The sequence below is a fragment of the Dendrobates tinctorius genome, unplaced genomic scaffold, assembly GCF_039654945.1.
Source record: "Dendrobates tinctorius isolate UK_male_01 unplaced genomic scaffold, ASM3965494v1 ptg000196l, whole genome shotgun sequence".
Taxonomy (NCBI): Eukaryota; Metazoa; Chordata; class Amphibia; order Anura; family Dendrobatidae; genus Dendrobates; species Dendrobates tinctorius.
In genome coordinates, this window is record NW_027361863.1 from 29,104,666 (window position 1) to 29,124,486 (window position 19,821).

Here is a 19,821-nt window from a genome sequence, read left to right on the forward strand (position 1 = left end):
AGATGCTCGTTCAGGCCGCTCCTGCTTCCCTATTGACCAGGTGAATAAACTGGTAAAGGCCGAATTGTTGAGCCCAGACCAGAAAGATCCATGCAGAACGTCTTGTTCTAGATCAGAAAAAACGCAGGTCATTTCCTCTGAATGACAAGATCCGCTCTCTTATTCTTCAGGAGTGGAAGAGACCAGAAAGAAAAGGCTCCTTACCTCCGGCCTTCAAAAGAAGGTATCCATTTGAGAACTCTGCCTCGTCTTCCTTGGATAAAGCCCCAAAGCTGGATGCAGCGGTCACTAAAGCATCTAGGAAATCCTCGCTACCCTTTGAGGTTAATGGAAATCTAAAGGACCCACTAAATAAGAAAGCAGATACCTTGCTTTAATGCGCCTGGGAAATGTCAGGAGGATCCCTTAGGCCAGCAGTAGCAGCTACCTGTACTGCCAGGTCTTTGATGGTCTGGTAGGACCAGTTAGAGACTCAGGTGCAGGAATTCCTGGGTCTCGGGCTGGACTCCGAGACTCGTGTCGGTTACCGGTGCCTAAATTAGAGGATATTCAACATCAAGTTTTGAAGGCAGTGAACAATCCCTCTATGTCCCTTAGGAGTGTGATGTCCCTTTTAGGGTCGCTCACTCCCTGCAGTCCGGCTGTCCGGTGGGCCCAATTCCATACTGGGCCTTATAGTGGGAAGTGTTATGTAGCATTTACTTAGTAGATGCCTAGAAGGAAGGGTCTCTCTGTCCCCCTCTATGATACAATCCCTTCTTTGGTGGATAAATTTGTCAAACTTGTCCAGAGGGGTTCCCTGGGTGAACCACATTTCCTGGATTGTCACTACGAATGCCAGCCCCAAGGGTTGGGGGGCCCATCTTGGGGAGATGATGGTCCAGGGGGTGTGAACAGGGATTGAGATTGGTGATTCATCTAACCTGAAAGAGTTATTAGCAGCGGAGCTAGCAATAAGACGGCTCCTTTTGTCCCTACAGAGTCAGCATGTCAGAATCCTTTCCGACAATCAGGTGAGGGTGGCCTACATGAACCACCAAAGGGGGACCCGGTCCAGGCCTTTAATGGAAGTGGCGGATCGTAATTAGCCGAAGCTCATCTGCTGTCGGTAACCGCTCATACGAGGAAAAGAGAACATCAAGGCAGACTTCCTAAACTGCAACCAACTCAGGCAAGGAGAATGGATGTTAAACCGAACCGTCTTCAACCAAATTGTGCAGATGTGGGGGTGTCCGGACATAGACCGCTTTGCCACCAGGGGGAACAGAAGGGTGCATCGGATCTGTTCTCTAAACCCCAGATAAAGGTCCACAGGGAATAGATGCTTTGCTGATTCCATGGGACTTCAGTCTTGCATATGCTTTTCCCCCAATAGTCCTGATTCCATTGATGTTGAGAAATATCCGGGAAGACAGGGCATGAGTTATCTTAATCGCCCAAAAGGCCTTAGTTTCCCTGGCTGAGGGCGATCTCCGTCACCAATCCATGAGTTTTTCTGGAACTGCCAGATCTCCTCCCAAGGACTAGGCTTCTATCCGCGAGTGTCCAATCTACATCTGACAGCGTGGAATTTGAGAGGGCGCTGTTGATAGGGAAAGGGTTTTCTCACAATCTAGTGGCCACTCTACTTCAGAGTAGGAAAGTATCCACAACAAAGATTTATGCCAGAACCTAGAATAAGTTTCTATCGGCCTCTAATGCAGAGATTGGGGAGATGTTCAGATAGGGCAAGTTCTCGAATTCCTACAAAAGGTCCTAGAGATGGGACTATCCACGAACACCCTCAAAGTCCAGGTATCCACTCTGGGGGCCTTATATAGTTGTAATCTGGCTGGCAATTATTGGGTGGCTAGATTTATTAGAGCATCGGCTAAGTCTAGGCCAATCCTTAAAGGGAGAATAATGCCTTGGGATCTAAATCTAGTTCTAACAGCGTTGACAGAATCTCCCTTTGAACCTATTGATTGAGCCCCAATAAAAGTTCTTTCCCTTAAGACGGCCCTTCTTGTTTCCTGAACATCGGCTCGTAGGGTTAGTGAAATTCAGGCCCTTTCCAGACTTCCACTATACACCCAGTTCTTGGAAGATAGGGTTATCTTGAAGCCGGATCCGTCTTACCTACCGAAAATAGGCTTTAAATTTCACAGACTGCAGGAAATAGTTCTTCCTTCCTTCTGTGCCAACCCAGGGAATCAAAAGGAAGAGAGGCTCCATTCAGTAATTGTCAGGAGATGCCTACTCAGATATGTTTCTGTGACTGACCCTTGGAAAAGGGATAATTCTATGTTTGTGTCCTTTCAGGAGGCTAGGAAGGGGCTTAAGGTTTCAAAATGCCCTTTTGCTAGATGGATCAGGGAAGCGATTTCTTTAGCCTATACAGCAAATAGTAAGGCAGTTCTAGAGAGTCTGAAGGCTACCTCCACACGAGCCATGGCGACTTCCTGGGCAGAAAGATCGGAGGTGTCGCTTGAGCGGATATGTACTGGTAACGGTATTTTTCGGAGCCCATGACAGCACCCTTATATTTCCTCCCTTCACGTGTGGGTGAGAACTTTTTACTTATGCATAATCACGTGTGAAAAATGTGTACAGAATAATGTGTATAATGCTACTAACCTTAGAAGTCCTCTTGTGCTCTGTAATCCAACTGGTGCAGGAGAGAGGTGCCGCCCTTTTATGTCTGTAGGTTTCCTGTCCTTGAAGGGCAGATCCCCTCTCGTGGTGCTGTCATGGGCTCCGAAAAATATAGTTACCGGTAAGTAACGAAGACTTTCCAGTCCGTCCCTCCAAGTAGCACATAAAAACCACAAAAAGAGGAAAAAATCCTCCAATATTCAAGAAAAAACAAAAACAGACAGAGATGCTTACTTGTATAGACAGGCCTTAATACAAATGCACTAACAGGGTGCAGCGGACCCAAGTAAAATGGCAACTGCACAGGTGCAATAATACCAAATGAGACAGCCAGCCTTCAATCAGGGATTGGCCGTGTGGCACACCAGTGCAAAAAACTATAGTCTGTGGCAATGTTCACACAAGGAATGCAGAGCATCTGGTTCTCAGCCTATTAATGACGCCCTATGGCGGGCTGCCCAGTGCTAACTATAATGCATCTTGTGTGAACAGAGGCCACAGTTTACAGAACCATTTGGGCCCAACTGCACCCCGAAAAATATACATAAAGTGCACAAAAACATATCAATATATGCAAGGTATTGGTTGATATTCTGGCCATAATACGTAAGCTGGCAACCCGCGTCAAGGGTCCTTACACTTGCCAATCCTACTCTAAAATAAAAAACACAAAAAGAGGAAAATCCATTTGTATTGAGGCCTAGTTAGAGAGGTAAGCATCTCTGCCTGTTTTTGGTTCCTCTGGACAGCACCCCAGGAGGTAGTCCTTCCTTGACCCATGATGAGGCAGGATCACAGAGATGTTAAAACTCCCCTCCCACTCCCACCCGCCAGTGTTTTTCCTGTTCCCATCAGGGACAGACGCATGAGAGGAACATGGGAACCTCAGAAGAAATCTTCTTGATCTGTTGAGCAGGAGCTCCTGATTGCCGGACACGGTAGGATCGGGGGGGGCTCCTAGCACCTCTCTCCCTCCTGCTGCATGGTCTGGAGGCCGACACCTCGCTGAACAAGAGGTCCCTCAGCCTACCAGTAGAGCTGGGGCTCCTGGTTCAAGCCACTTCCCCCTCAGGGAGGCTCTCGGCTCACATCCATTCCTTGCTGACACTGTCCGGAGGCCAACACCTCGCTGAACAAGAGGTCCCTCAGCCTGCCAGTAGAGCTGGGGCTCCGGGTTCAGGCCGCTTCCCCCTCAGGGGGACTCTTCGCTCACTCTCGACCATTTCCTGGTAGTGTTACAGGGTAACGACATGTAAATCTCTATTAGCCGGCCTGTACTCCAGCAAGGACTCCACTTTTGGAAAAGGAGCGCCAAAGATCACCTGCTTAAAGGGGAAAACCACTCCTGACAATTCAAATGGAAGACAGGTGAGAGGTACAGTATTGTACTTCTGGGCCTGAGTTACCAGTGCAGCAAAACAGACATGATTTGGAGAAACAAATCACTGGCTGTGCTGACACCCCATCAGGCAGTCTGTGGCTGACACCTCTCTGAGCAGAGGTCCCTCAGCCAGCCGCCATCCAGAGCACTTTCTACACAATGCAATACTCCTGGTTGTGATGCCGCTTCCCTCTTCTAATGATATTTGGAGGTGAAGGGGAAGTAGCTCAGGTTAGTGCACAGTGTAAATACTGTCCTGAAAGGCAAGGCCTCTGGGCTGATACTAAAGGCCCCGTCACACTAAGCGACTTACCAGCGATCCCGACACCGATATCAAGGTGTCAGGATCGCTAGTAAGTCGCTATGTGATCGCTGGTGAGCTGTCACACAGACAGCTTCACCAGCGATCAGCACAGCGATGCCGAGCGCCCGGCATCGCTGGCCATCGCTGTTAAAAATAGAATCAAAATAAAAAATATAGTTATTCTCACCTTCCGACGTCCCTTTCAGCCATCCTGCCTCTCTCCACGCTCCGGTCCCAGTGATCCTTTGCACGAATGACCGCGAGATGTCACGGTCTCGAGGGATAACAAAGTCTCGCGTTCATTCGTGCAAAGGATCACTGGGACCGGAGCGTGGAGAGAGGCAGGATGGCTGAACAGGACGTCGGAAGGTGAGAATAACTCTATTTTTTATTTTTTTTTATTATTTTTTTACACCTGATCGCTGGTCTCCCGCTGTCACACGCAGCGATGCGTGATGGCCAGCGGGAGATCAGCGACCAAAGAAATGTCCAGAGGTTTCTTCCAGCGATCAGCGATACCGGCAGGGGGGCCGCTCGCTGATCGCTGTCACACACAGCGATCTCGCTGGTGAGATCGCTGTTACGTCACAAAAGTTGTGACTCAGCAGCGATCTCGCTACCGAGATCGCTTAGTGAGACGGGGCCTTAAGCCTCATTCCTTTATGCGGAAGCTAGGCCAGGGGCCTAATGTGCTGATGTTTTCACTTCAAAATTTAACTTGTGCCAAACTTTATTCTCATCTTGTGGTTGAATAACACCTAGAGGGTTTACTGTTGTCCACCAGACCAGTATCAGTATAACTACTCCAGGTCTGTTGGAGTCACATGGTGTTAATACAGCACATTATCCCTGAGAAGACTGCCCACCTGTCACGATCCATTTTTGGATGCGTGGCAGCTCAGGTTCTACTATTATTTAAATGTAGCTTTTTTTTGCTTTCAGGCCAGCGGGTGCTAATGTCAGTTTCCCTTGCAGACAGCGTGTTATAACTGCAGGCTTGCTTGGTCAGCTGACGTGGGTGGTGACCACTCCCACCATCCTTTAAATGGTCACCTGATGCATCATCTGACTGTCGGTGATAAAGCAATCTACAGTGATCAAGCCTGGAGTAAGGCGCTCGCTAGCTGCTGTGATGTATCAGCTGGTTTTATGAGTTTGTGATCCTCGTGCCTTTATTCTGCTGTGCGGTGCTTTGCAACAGAGGAAGTTAAAGCTAAGTTGTGTTATTACCCCGTGTTTGTCACTGTCCCCTTTGTGGTATTATCTGCAGTGGTGAGGCTAGCGCCTGCCAGTGCACTAGCCAGGGCAGTGTTAAGTGACAGCGAGGGACGAGGTTCCTGATGGCGGTGGGGGGAAGGACCCACTTAGGGCGTTAGGGGAGTGCAGGGACAGGCTCAGGTTTGAGCTTAGGTGGTGACCATCCCCCATTTCCCTATCAGTATTGCCTTCCTCCCCTCATTTCCATCCCATTGTGAGTGTATTGCGCCGTCCGCTGACCGACCCCCGTTGGGTCGTGTCACATCGTGACACCACCCATCTGCGCCTCATTAACTGGCTCCTTTAGGTGGGGCTAGTGTGACAATGGTGAGGTGAAGGGTTATTTTGAATGCTGATGGATTACCCTGTTAAATGTAAGCCTGAGTCTGGTCTTGTGTGTTGCACCTTCAAGGGCAGCCCTAGCCTGCACCGCAGGGCCTCATAGTGCCTCATGACACCTCAGGGCCTCATAGCAGCTCACTCAGGACCTCAGCACTTCATGGCACCTCAGAACCTCATGGCAGCTCAGGGTCTCAGCACTTCATGGCACCTCAGGGCCTCATAGTGCCTCATGGGACCTCAGCTCTTCATGGCACCTCAGGGCCTCATAGAGCCTCATGGCACATTAGTGCTTCATAGAGCTTCTTGACACCAAAGAGGCTCTTAGAGTCTCTTGGCACATTAGTTCGTCATACAGCTTTATGGCACCTTAGTGCCTCATATAGCCTTATGGAACCTCAGAGTCTCATAGATCTTCATGTTACCTTAGTGTCTCATAGAGTCTCGTAGCATGTCAGTGTCTCAGAGCACCTAATGGCATCTCAGTGCTTCAGACCGCCTCATGGTGCCTTAGAGCCTCAGAGTCAGTGCCTCATAAACTGTGTTCCAAATGATTATGCAAAAAGAGTTTAGGAGTGATAAGGTTAGAATTTTTTTGTTTGTCATTTAAACTCATTGCTGGTGATGTGTGTCAGGGCTCTTTATAGCACTAAAAGCAATTGCAGATACCTGAGCACATTAGTTTGGCAGGTGTGTCTAAATAAAGGCAAGACTACTTAAGAAGGATGTTCCACATTATTAAGCAGCCTACATTTTTTGCCAAAATGGAAAAGAAAAAGGATGTGTCGGCTGCTGAGAAGCCACAAATTGTGGAGTATTTAGGTCAAGGCATGACTACAATCAACATTGCCAAGACACTTCATCGTGATCATCACACAATCACGAAGTATGTAGCTGATTCCCAGCACACACATGTGCGGCTGATAAGGAAAAATTGAGGACTCTTTCCAACAGGCAATTGCGTTAGGTTAAAAGAGCAGCTGCAAAAATGCCTTGTCATAGCAGCAGACAAGTTTTTGAAGCTGCTGGTGCCTCCAACGTCCCCCGAACAACAAGATGCAGGGTCCTTCAGAGGTTTGCAGCTGTGCGTAAGCCATCCTGTCGACCACCTCTATCCACTGCACACAAGCAGAAACGGCTCCAGTGGGCCAAACGATACATGAAGACTGACTTCCAAACTGTTCTGTTCACCGATGAGTGCCGTGCAACGCTCGATAGTCCAGATGGATGGAGTGGAGGATGGCTGGTTGATGGACACCCCATGAAAACACGGCTAAGGCGCCAACAAGGAGGAGGTGGAGTAATGTTTTGGGCTGGAATCATGGGGAGAGAGATTGTCGGCCCCTTTAGGATCCCTGAAGGGGTAAAGATGAACTCCATAATCTATGTGGAGTTTCTAAAACAGCACTTCCTGCCATGGTTCAAGAGGAAGAACCGTGCTTTCCGCAGCAAGATCATTTTCATGCACGATAATGCACCGTCTCATGCTGCAAATAACACATCTGCATCTCTGGCTGCTATGGGAGGACAAACTTATGGTGTGGCCACCATCTTCCCCTGACCTCAACCCCATTGAGAACCTCTGGAGCATCATCACAAGAAGTGTCTATGATGGCGGGAGGCAGTTCACATCTAAGCAACAGCTCTGGGAGGGGATTCTGTCCACATGCAAAACGAAGCACAAACCATCCAAAAACTGACAAATTTAATGGACGAGAGAGTTCAGAAGCGTCTTTCCAACAAGCTCCTATGTGCAAATGTAACATCACCGAGAATAAAGTTTTGACTTGAAAACTTTGATTTCATTTTGTAATAAGCTGATAATGCTTATAACTTCACAATTGACCATTTTTTGTTCAAAATAAAAATATAAAGGTTGAAAACTCTGCTGTGCATAATAATTTGGAACATGCATTTTGAGTGTTTCTTATTTTTAAAAATATACTGTTTTCATAGGCAGTTTGTTCAAAAACATTGCAATTATACTGGAATATTAGATGACTGGAAAATAACAATGACGGCAATTCATATAGGTAATTTAGGGAAAATAGGAGGAAATATGTTTTGCATAATAATTTGGAACACAGTGTAGATCCTCAGAGTCAGTGCCTCATAATGTAGAGCCTCAGGGCACCTTAGTGCACTTGATAGCTCTTCGGTGCTTTATAGTGCCTCATACTACAGGAGTCTCAGTTCAGCAGAATATCTTGTCAGGAATTTCAGACTTGGCCCTAATGGCTAAAGTTGGAATGCTCTTTCATAGTTTATGCGCCGGTACACTATGTCCTGGAACACAGCAAAATACTTTTGGGACATAGTATACCGGCGCATGCGCAGTAATGATTTTCAGCTTTGCCCGCAGTTGGGCAAAGCATACTGCGCGTGCGCGAAGCAAGATTGCTTTGTGCACACGCGAACTATGGAGTTGAACTTCTCTAATACCGGCAAAGATCGCGGACGGAGGCCACGGATGGGGTGGAGAAAGAAGAAGAAACACCGCGCATCGGACCGGACACAGGCCATTTACATAGGCCGCCAACTTCTGGCGACAGATTCCCTTTAAGGGACTAGTCTGATCTTCTGGCACTCCAGGGCCTCGGTCCTGCAGGACTCCTTGTGGTACGGTAAAATGGTCTGTAATCAAGGTGTAGCCGGAGCCCAGAAGAGCAGTGAAAGAACAGACCTGTTATTAAGCACATGTGAGGTTATTGGTCTGCTGCAATCCTCACGGTGGTTGTGGCAGTGGCTATCGCCATACTGTAATGTTCAATAAGAGGTGTTTAAGGTCTACTCTATGGCTGCAGTGGTTACAAGTATAATCTAACAATCACTGCGGTTCATTACTGGTGTTGGGGTACAACAGTGAAGTCTCTCCGTTCTGCTGTATAATTTGTCTACCACATATATACTGAATATTGGCATTACAGACATATATCTGACGCTTGCTACGGTAACTTATCTTTGCATAGTTTTCTTCTGGTTTTACAGATAATTTACTAGGTCTAACCTAGTTCTGCCCAGGACTTCGGTCCTTTATGGCTTCTGAACCCATGCTTGGTGCTATTTCTCTGGTACTACTCCTGAAGTGCTGTCTGGAGGGACAGACAGACTTTCTTTTGTAGATCTATCAGTTTACTGCTGATCTGTGTATAACTCCGCCCCACACCACTGATTGGCAACTTTCTGCCTATGCAGTCTACACAGTGGCCAATCAATGGTGGGGGAGTTATACAGTTATACAGAGCAGGAGGACTACATTGCAGGAGACAACTAGTCCACTGGTCATAATCTCCTGCTGATAAAACACATTATATAGAAACTGCAGTAGGCAGCCCAGTAAAGTGACACATTGCTGGAATTGGGGGTCTCTGCCTTTACATCATGCTGCTCTGGAATTTAGTTTCCCTTTTAAGTCAGTTTTTATGTTTACCAATGTATATTTAAAGAGAAATTTGGCAATGTTTTTTAATATCACAATCTTTAATAAAAAAAAAATATGTATTTTTCGGACTATAAAACGCACTTTTTTCCTCCAAAAATGTGGAGGAAAAGGTGGGGTGCGTCTTATAGTCGAGATGTACCGGCTGTGGTGGGGGTGGTGTGGGTGCGGCAGTGGTGGGGAGGTAGGGGAGCAACTGTGGCAGAGCGGTGGGTTACAGAGGCAGGAGCCGGCTGCTGCAGCTAACTCATGTGCCTGCTGCTAAAGAGAAATGAATATTTTCTGCATTCCATGCCCATGGGCATGGAGAGCAAAGAATATTCATTTTTCTCTAATGGCATCCTGGTATGATGGACCCCCATCCTGGTCCTGGTATGCATGGTCCCATCCTTTCTTTATCCTGGTATGATTGGTCCCATCCTGGTCCTGGTATGCATGGTCCCATCCTTTCCTTATCTTGGTATCATTGGCCCCATCCTGGTATGCATGGTCCCATCCTTATCCCGAATGATTGGCCCCATCCCGGTCCTGGTATGCATGGTCCCATCCTTATCCTGGATGATTGGCCCCATCCTGGTCCTGGTATGCATGGTCCCATCCTTTCCTTATCCTGGTATGATTGGCCTCATCCTGGTATGCATGGTCCCATCCTTATCCTGGATGATTGGCCCCATCTCGATCCTGGTATGCATGGTCCCATCCTTATCCTGGATGATTGACCCCATCCTGGCCCTGGTATGCATGGTCCCATCCTTATCCTGGATGATTGGCCCCATCCCGGTCCTGGTATGCATGGTCCCATCCTTATCCTGGATGATTGGCCCCATCCCGGTCCTGGTATGCATGGTCCCATCCTTATCCTGGATGATTGGCCCCATCCCGGTCCTGGTATGCATAGTTGCATCCTTTCCTTATCGTAGTATGAATGGCCCCATCCTGGCCCTGGTATGCATGGTCCCATCTTTATCCTGGGTGATTGGCCCCATCCCGGTCCTGGTATGCATGGTCCCATCCTTTATCCTGGTGTGATTGGCCCCATCCTGGTCCTGGTATGCATGATCCCATCCTTCTCCTGGATGATTGGCCCCATCCCGGTCCTGGTATGCATGGTCCCATCCTTATCCTGGATGATTGGCCCCATCCCGGTCCTGGTATGTATGGTCCCATCCTTATCCTGGATGATTGGCCCCATCCCGGTCCTGGTATGCATGGTCGCATCCTTTCCTTATCCTAGTATGATAGGCCCCATCCTGGGCCTGGTATGCATGGTCCCATCTTTATCCTGGGTGATTGGCCCCATCCCGGTCCTGGTATGCATGGTCCCATCCTTTATCCTGGTGTGATTGGCCCCATCCTGGTCCTGGTATGCATTATCCCATCCTTATCCTGGATGATTGGCCCCATCCCGGTCCTGGTATGCATGGTCCCATCCTTTATCCTGGTGTGATTGGCCCCATCCTGGTCCTGGTATGCATGATCCCATCCTTCTCCTGGATGATTGGCCCTATCTCGGTCCTGGTATGCATGGTCCCATCAGAAAACATTAAGGCTGTGTGCACACGTTGCGGATTTAGGTGCGGATTCATCCGCGCGGATTTTGTAAAATCCGCAGGTGAAACCACAGGTCAAAAGACCTGCGGTTTTACCTGCGGATTGCTCTGCGGTTTTGCCCTGCGGTTTTTCATCTCAATGGAGGAGATGGCAAACCGCAGCGGAATCCGCAGAAAGAATTGACATGTCAATTCTTTCTGCGGATTGAAAACCGCAGATAATCTGCGCGGAAAATTCCGCACCATCTGCACTGCGGTTTTTGATTCCCATAGGGAATCATGGTACTGTACACCGCAGCAAAAACTGCTGCGGGTCCGCAGCGGCCAAAACCGCTGCGAAATCGCTTGGAAAGTGCTTGAGAAAATCGCGGCAAAATCGCGAACAGAATCGCGGTGAAATCGCGCAGAAAAAAATGCGCAATTTCTGGGAAGGAGTCCGGTTTTCATTGTGTGTTTTAAAACGCTACGTGGGCCCATAGCCTAAAAAAACAAACCATTGCACTTACCTTCCCGCCGCTCCCTCGCTGCTTTATGCTTGCAAGCAGCGCATTGCAGGGACGTCATGCGCTGCTTGCAAGCCTAACTCACTACTTTTTGAACACAACTGTATGTATATATATATATATATATATATATATATATATATATATATATATATATATATGTAGCACAAAGACCAAATTTAAACAATAAGTCATTTTCCCTTTTAAGGACACATTCACACCATCATTATTTGGTCAGTATTTTACATCAGTATTTGTATCCAAAATCGGGCATGGAACAATCGAAGAAAAAGTATAATAGAAACTCGTCACCACTTCTGTATTTCTCACCCACACCTGGTTTTGGCTACTAATAATTATGTAAAATATTGACCAAATACTGATTGTGTGAATGTGACCTAAGGGTTTTTTCCAGATTTTCAATACTGATGACATCATTTAGGCTGCATTCATACTTTTTACTTTTAAAATGTAATTAAAAGTGTATTCCCATCTCCAATGTCCTATCCCAATATGTAGTAGGTGTAATAATAGTAAATATCTCCAATTTGAAATGTATAGTTCTTCTAATTTGCTACGTCGCTTACCCCATGTGCAGGCTTTGCAGTAGCTTATGTATCCATGGTTACAATCACTCATATAGTGACAGTTGTTATTGGTTGTAACCATGGATACCTAAACTACTGCAATACCCTGCACATGGGGTAAGTGACATAGCGAATCAGAAGAACTATACTATATTTCTAATAGGAAGTATTTACTAATATTATTATTATTGCAATCCAATCCAGAGAAAACACAGGTGAGCGGCACCAAGGTACTGATCCACCAACAAGCAGTCCAGGATCAATCACAGGCACACTATGTGCAGCACTCTGCATGGGATAACTGAGGTGCTCTGCATCAGAAAAAACATCAATGAAGCATGAAAAAGAGAAAAAGATGCGGCACTCACCCAATCTGCAGTGCGATATTACTTTATTCAACCATTAAAGGTCATACAGCATAGGACAGGCAGAAAACATGAGGCATGCGGGGAGAACGAGCGGACGACGGCCGTTTCGCGTGCAAAGACGCTTCAACAGGTCCAGGTGTGTAATTACGTGACGTCATTTCCTTAAATATGACTAACATCAAGTGAACAGTTAAAATCATGAACAACATTCTCAATTTAAAAACAAATATCATAATTACATCTTGATGCTGACTGAGCAAACAATGAAAGAAGAAAAACACATTTTTTTACTTTTTCTTTTCAAAAAAATCTTTTTACAAAGGAGTAAAAAAATAAGTAAAAAATTCCTTACAAGAAGATAGAAAGATCCAACCTGTCATTCCGTCCTATTGGACCCTGCGCTTCTGATTTAATTATCCATCTGGCTTCAGGTCTCATCAAGACTTTATTATGATTACCACCTTGTGGAGGAAATTTTACCATTTCTAAACCAGCAAGGTGTAATAATTCAGGGTTGGAGTTATGTTTTTCTTGCATATGTTGTATCAAGCGCAAAGACCCTTTGCCTGTACTCATAGAATGGTGATGATCGCGGAATCTTGTTACATTAGTAATAAAAGGTGTGGAAGCTTTGTATTACGATACACCCCGAATAAATCTGTTAGATAAAGAGTTGAAGGCTTTGCGTGATATACAAAAGTGGGATGATGTGGTAATCCGCAAGGCGGATAAAGGAGGAAACATCGTCATCCTAGATCGGGAATATTATAGTAAGGAAGCTTTATCATAATTGAAAGATACTTCGACTTATGTACCTTTGGATCAAAATCCGACAAAGTTTTGAAAATAAATTGAGAACTTTTTTAAGAAACAATGTCGTAAAAGACGTTTTAACAAAAAAGAGAGCGGAAAATCTGATGCCTGATTATCCAGAGATTGCTTATTGGTATAGCGTTCCAAAGACACATAAGTCCACCACGCAACCTCCGGGTCGCCCTTTAATCTCGGGCATCAATTCCCTGACAGAACCGTTATCGCAGTATTTAGACTGGCTTCTTAAACCATTACTTTCCCAGATTCCGTTTTATGTAAAAGATTCAGGTGATTTTATTTCTATTCTAAAAAATTTCGATTGGCAGCCAAGTTTCTCCTTAACCTCAATCTATGTAGTAATAATAATAATAATACATTTTATTTCTATAGCGCCGACATATTCCGCAGCACTTTACATTTCAGAGGGGATTTGTACAGACGATAGACATTACAGCATAACAATAATCACATAGATCATAACAGATACCAAGAGGAGTGAGGGCCCTGCTCGCAAGCTTACAGTCTGAGGAAAGATGTGGACACGAAAGGTGGGTGGTAACAATTGCCCTGATTGTTTGGACCAGCCATAATGTTAAGTGTGTAACAGTACAGACACAGACGGCTAATGGATGCATAAAGCATGTGGGAACATGATGCGGGGAACCTGGTTATGGTAAAACTTTTGGCTGTGCCACACAGGGATAGGTTAGGTTAATGTGTTGAGGCGATAGGCCAGACTGAATAAATGCGTATTCAGGGCACGCTTAAAATTGTGGGGATTGGAGACTACTCGTATTGACCTGGGAAGTGCATTCCAAAGAATTGGCGCGGCACGTGTAAAGTCTTGGAGACGGGAGTGGGAGGTACTGATTATTGAGGATACTAACCTCAGGTCATCAGCAGAACGGAGGGCGCGGGTAGGGTGGTATACTGAAACAAGGGAGGAGATGTAGGGTGGTGCTGAGCCATGGAGGGCTTTGTGGGTGAGGGTAATAAGTTTATACTGAATTCTGGAGTGGATGGGTAGCCAGTGTAATGACTGGCACAAGGTGGAGGCATCGGTGTAACGATTGGTGAGGAATATGATCCTGGCTGCAGCATTCGAGACCGATTAGAAGAGAGTTACAATAGTCAAGACGAGAATGAATAAGAGAAACAGTAAGAGTTTTTGCAGAGTCAAAGGTAAGAAAAGGTCGAATTCTAGAAATGTTTTTGAGATGCAGATAACATGAATGTAGTGAATCTTTACACACGGATCCCTCAAAAAAATGCAATCGAGGCAATTCACAAAATTTTAATGAATTCTGATAAGAATCCTGACTGGATTGCTTTTATTTTGGACGGATTGGACTTTGTATTATCTCACAATGCATTTACATTTTTAAACCAATGGTATCTTCAGATAATCGGTACTGCTATGGGGACGCCTGCAGCATGCGTTTTTGCCAATTTGTTTCTAGCAGCATTTGAAGAAAAATATATTACAAACATGTCCAATCCGTTCTTAAAGCATATCCTATTTTTTCAGATTTGTGGATGATATTTTCATAATATGGGACGGTTCTCAGAATGAATTTAATAATTTTGTCAAATATTTAAATGAAACTAACGTGGAAAATATGCGATTCACTTCTTGTTTGGGGCAGAAGAACATAGAATTTTTGGATGTAAAAATTGATATTGTAGATGGTAACATGATTACCCAGGTACATAGAAAATCGACGGCGACCAATTCACTTCTACATTTTAGTAGTGCACACGAAGAAAGGGCTTCCCTTTAGTCAGATAATTAGATTAAGGAGAATGAATAATAACGATGATATCTTTAATGAACAAATTGAGGAATTAAAAACACGTTTTCTGAGGAGAGGTTATCCAATCGGGGTTCTAAATGAAGCTCATGAACGGGTTAAAGCCATTTCACAAAGTGATTTATTAAAAAGGGTTACCAAACGTCATAAAAAACAAATGAATAGTAAAACAAATTCACAAAGGAGATTTATTTTCAGCCTTAAACACAGTTCTATTGATAGGATTGTACATACAGCAATTAGAAAAAAATTGGCATGTCTTGCGTTCCGATAAAGATTTGGAAGAAATTAGTACCACTGTCCTGCAATTTGCATACAAACGCACTCATAATATAGCGGACCTTCTGGTACACAATCGTTTGCTCCCTCTTGATAAAAATTGGTTACAAAAAAATTCACCAAAAGGCAATTTTAAATGCGGTAATTGCAATTTCTGTCATTTACATAGGACTTCTAATCCTCTTAAAATCGGACCCGTTCAGCATTGGGTAAAAGATTTTATTTCTTGTAAAAGTAAAATCGTTGTATATATTCTGTTTTGTCCTTGTTTATTTTTTTTACATAGGAAAAACTATTAGACCACTTGCAACAAGATTCCGCGATCATTACCATTCGATTAGTACAGGCAAAGGGTCTTTGCGCTTGATACAACATATGCAAGAAAAACATAACTCCAACCCTGAATTATTACGCTTTGCTGGTTTAGAAATGGTAAAATTTCCTCCACAAGGTGGTGATCATAATAAAGTCTTGATGAGACCCGAAGCCAGATGGATAATTAAATCCAAAGCGCAGGGTCCAATAGGACGGAATGACAGGTTGGATCTTTCTATCTTCTTGTAAGGAATTTTTTACTTATTTTTTTACTCCATTGTAAAAAGATTTTTTTGAAAAGAAAAAGAAAAAAATGTGTATTGATTCTTTCATTGTTTGTTCAGTCAGCATCAAGATGTAATTATGATATTTGTTTTTAAATTGAGAATGTTGTTCATGATTTTAACTGTTCACTTGATGTTAGTCATATTTAAGGAAATGACGTCATGTAATGACACACCCGGACCTGTTGAAGCGTCTTTGCACGCGAAACGGCCGTCGTCCGCTCGTTCTCCCCGCATGCCTCATGTTTTCTGCCTGTCCTATGCTGTATGTCCTTTAATGGTTGAATAAGGTAATATCGCACTGCAGATTGTGTGAGTGCCGCATCTTTTTCTCTTTTTCATTATTATTATTGCACCTACTATGTATGGAGATGGGATTTTGAAGACGGGGAAACCCCTTTAATGGTGATGCTATGATCTGAATCATTCCATACAATCCACTGTCCAGGCTCCAGGTCGGGGCGACTCGCCCTTTGTCTGTTCGGACTCGGCCGTGCGCTTGTCCTATATTTGGCCGCTTACGTTTGCTTTTGTTTTGCATTTATTAATAAACGAGGATTTGCGCCACGTTCGTCCGTCTGTGCGGAAGGTCAATTAGCAGTGGGATAATACAGGAATTTCTTCATCAGCTTCTGCGAGTGCCGTAAAGTATCCTCTGAAGTGGGACATAATCCTGTTATTAAATGTCGGCTCTGGCAGCCGGTCATCTCAGGCCTCCCGGATCCTTGCATGCAGACGATCTACTCCACGTTTTTTTGCATTCCAAGAGCCATAAGGTTTTTTTTTTCCATTTTTTTATTGCCCTCTGAACTCTTTTTTTTGTTGTTGTATTTTTAATTCCATTAATTCAATTCACCATTAAATGTGTAGTAAGTAAAGAGAAAAAAGCATTAGTGGATATTTAAAAAACAAACAAACAGTAATTCTAATTTTCACATGCGCGGTAAAAATGATGTTACCATTATGTTGAATGTCAGTACAATTACCAAGCTACCAAATGTATATAGTTATTTATGATTTAACACTGAAAAAAGATACAAAACCCTAAAAAATGGGTTTATGTTGCCACATTCTGAGACCCATAATGGCCTGATTTTATGGTTGTTGGAGCCGTGGGGGACTTGTTTTTTTTCTACTTTCTTGGGGTACATATGACTTTGCAAAGTATCCAAAAAAAACAAACAGCAATTCTGGCATTTTTATTTTTCACGTTGTTCAGCACTTGGAGTAAATAACGTGATACTTTACTGAGGCCGCTACTAATGATCGGTTTAGATTATTTTCAATTTGGGGACTTGAACCTTCAGTCACTCGATCATTAGAAAATTCACTGCAATGTTTTGTCATTTTAGCAATCAACTATTAACCCCTGCATGATCCATTGTAAAAATGTCAGAGCCAGTGGTACGTCAGCCAATAGCCACCCTGTGATTGTGCCACAGAGGTTCCGCCTGTGCAGCCACCACGGTAGAGGCCACGGCATGTTATGGCCCCAAGCATACAGCAAATTCATACCCTGGTGCTTCCTTCCCCAGGACAACGACCAGATTAGATTGTATCCTCTTCTTTCCCCAGTGATTTAGCACCGACGATCCAGTTTCTCTGTCATGTGACCGCTGCAGTCAATCAGTGACTGCAGCGGTCATGTGCCAAAGTACTGGCATCATCGCTCTGCAAAAAGACCCATGATACCACTGGTAATGAGGCCGTTGATTGGCTGCAGCGGTCACATGCCGGTTGATAGTAAACTAAGACAGAGAGTGCCAACAGAGCATCATTAATGGGGATAAGAAAAAGAAAGTATTTTTTTTTTAATATTTTATAACATCTGTTGCTGTTTGGAAAAATAAAATTAATAATCCTTTAAAAGAAAACTCGTTTTTCTCAACCTTTGCTCAGAATGTGAAAACACAGTCAGTGATATAAGTATCTAGCTGGTTGACACCAGGAGCAGATTGGTCACTAATTGGTCCTGGATATAAATACTGAGTTATCACCACCAGGTGTCAGTCTGGAGCAGCAAAACTCGCAGATCCGGTCATCTGTCCCCCGTCTTACTACACGACACCCGTAGATAATGGCCGCACGTGGCAAACAAATGACTCCCAGGTCCCCGATATGTTCTCACTCCTGTTTTATAACTACTTTTCTGGGCAACAGATGTGACATTTATGAGATCTGAACTGATGTTGCAGCTGCTGAGAATGGCAGGGACAACTGAAGGTGAGGAGCAAACCATGAAAACACCCCATGAGTTCTATGGGGAGACCAGGGTCAAAGTGACCTCGTGGACAGCACAGAAATGAGGAACTCTAAGTCACATTACCGTAGAACACGGCCGAGTGCTATGCGAGAAAACATTGCATAGTACTCGGCCCAGTGTTAATCTATGGGGCAGCTCACATCATCCGTTATTTTCTCGGACGTATTCAGCGTGCGTGTAAAATCGCAGCATGCTGCGATTGTCGCGGAGACTCGGCCAAGACTCGCCAATGCAAGCCTATGGGTGCGAGAAAAAAATCGCACAGCACTCAGACCATGTGACTGCTGTCCAATTTTTACGCACCCGTGTCCTTTGAAAAGCCGGCAATTCATGTGCCGCAATGAGTAAAATCACACTGACAGGTTAGAATAGAATAGATATATACACATAGAATACATAGATATATACCTGTCAGTGACACACACACATATATAAATGTATTTATATTACACAGATAGAAGAAAAGCTGGTAATTCATCTGTCGTGTTCTGTAAAATCACTGCAGAAACCGACAGGATAGAAGAGATGGATTACATACAGATGTCAATGACAAATACAATTAGTACAGAGTGTGTGCAAATTACTGGACATGTATTTAATTAATAAAAGATTATTTTTCGGGAAAAAAATGGCGTGGGCTCCCTTGCAATTTTCGTAACCAGCAGAGAGAAAGCCGACGGCTGGGGGCAGATGTTTATAGCCTGTAAAGGGGGTAATACCCATGGAGCTTCCCAGGCTATTAGTATCAGCTCACAACTGTATACTTAGCCTTTACTTGCTATTAAAATCAGGGACCCTAAAAAAATGATGTAGGGTCCCCCTATAATTAATAACCAGCAAAGGCTATGCAGACAGCTGCAGGCTGATATTAATAGCCTAGGAAGGGGCCATGGATACTGCCCCCCCAGGCTAAAAACATCAGCTCTCAGCTGCCCCAGAAAAGGCACATTTCTAAGATGCGTCACTTTTGGCACTTAGCCTCGCTTTTCCCACTTGCCTTGTAGTGGTGGCAAGTGGGGTGATAGGGGGGTTGATGTCACCTTTGTATTGTAAGGTGACATCAACCCCCCTATCACCCCACTTGCCACCGCTACAGGGCAAGTGGGAAAAGCGAGACCTTTATATTGTCAGGAGACATCAAGCCCAGAGGTTAGTAATGGAGAAACATCAATAAGACGCCCCATTACTAACCCCATAGTCAAATTGTAAGAAAACACAGATACCCAGAAAAAAGTCCTTTAATTGAAAGAAAGACACAGAATCCTTTAATATTCTTAATTAAACCATATTTACGACCTTTCCTATTCCCCCGATGCCCTCGTCAGCTGCAAAAGAGGTAAAAAAAACAACAATATTCCTCACCTTTTCGGAGAGGAGAGTGGAGGACACAAGGAAATGGAGGACACAGAGGAGCCTGGAGGAAACGAGAATAAAGTACACAGAGGAGAGTGGATGACACAGAGGAGAGTGGAGAACACAAGAGAGTGGAGGACACAGAGGAGAGTGGAGGACACAGAGGAGCCTGGAGGAAACAAGAGAATAAAGTACAGTACACAGAGGAGAGTGGAGGACACAGAGGAGCCTGGAGGAAACAAGAGAATAAAGTACAGTACACAGAGGAGAGTGGAGGACACAGGATACTGGAAGACACAAGAAAATTGAGGCCATAGGGAAGAGTGGAGGATACAGGAGAA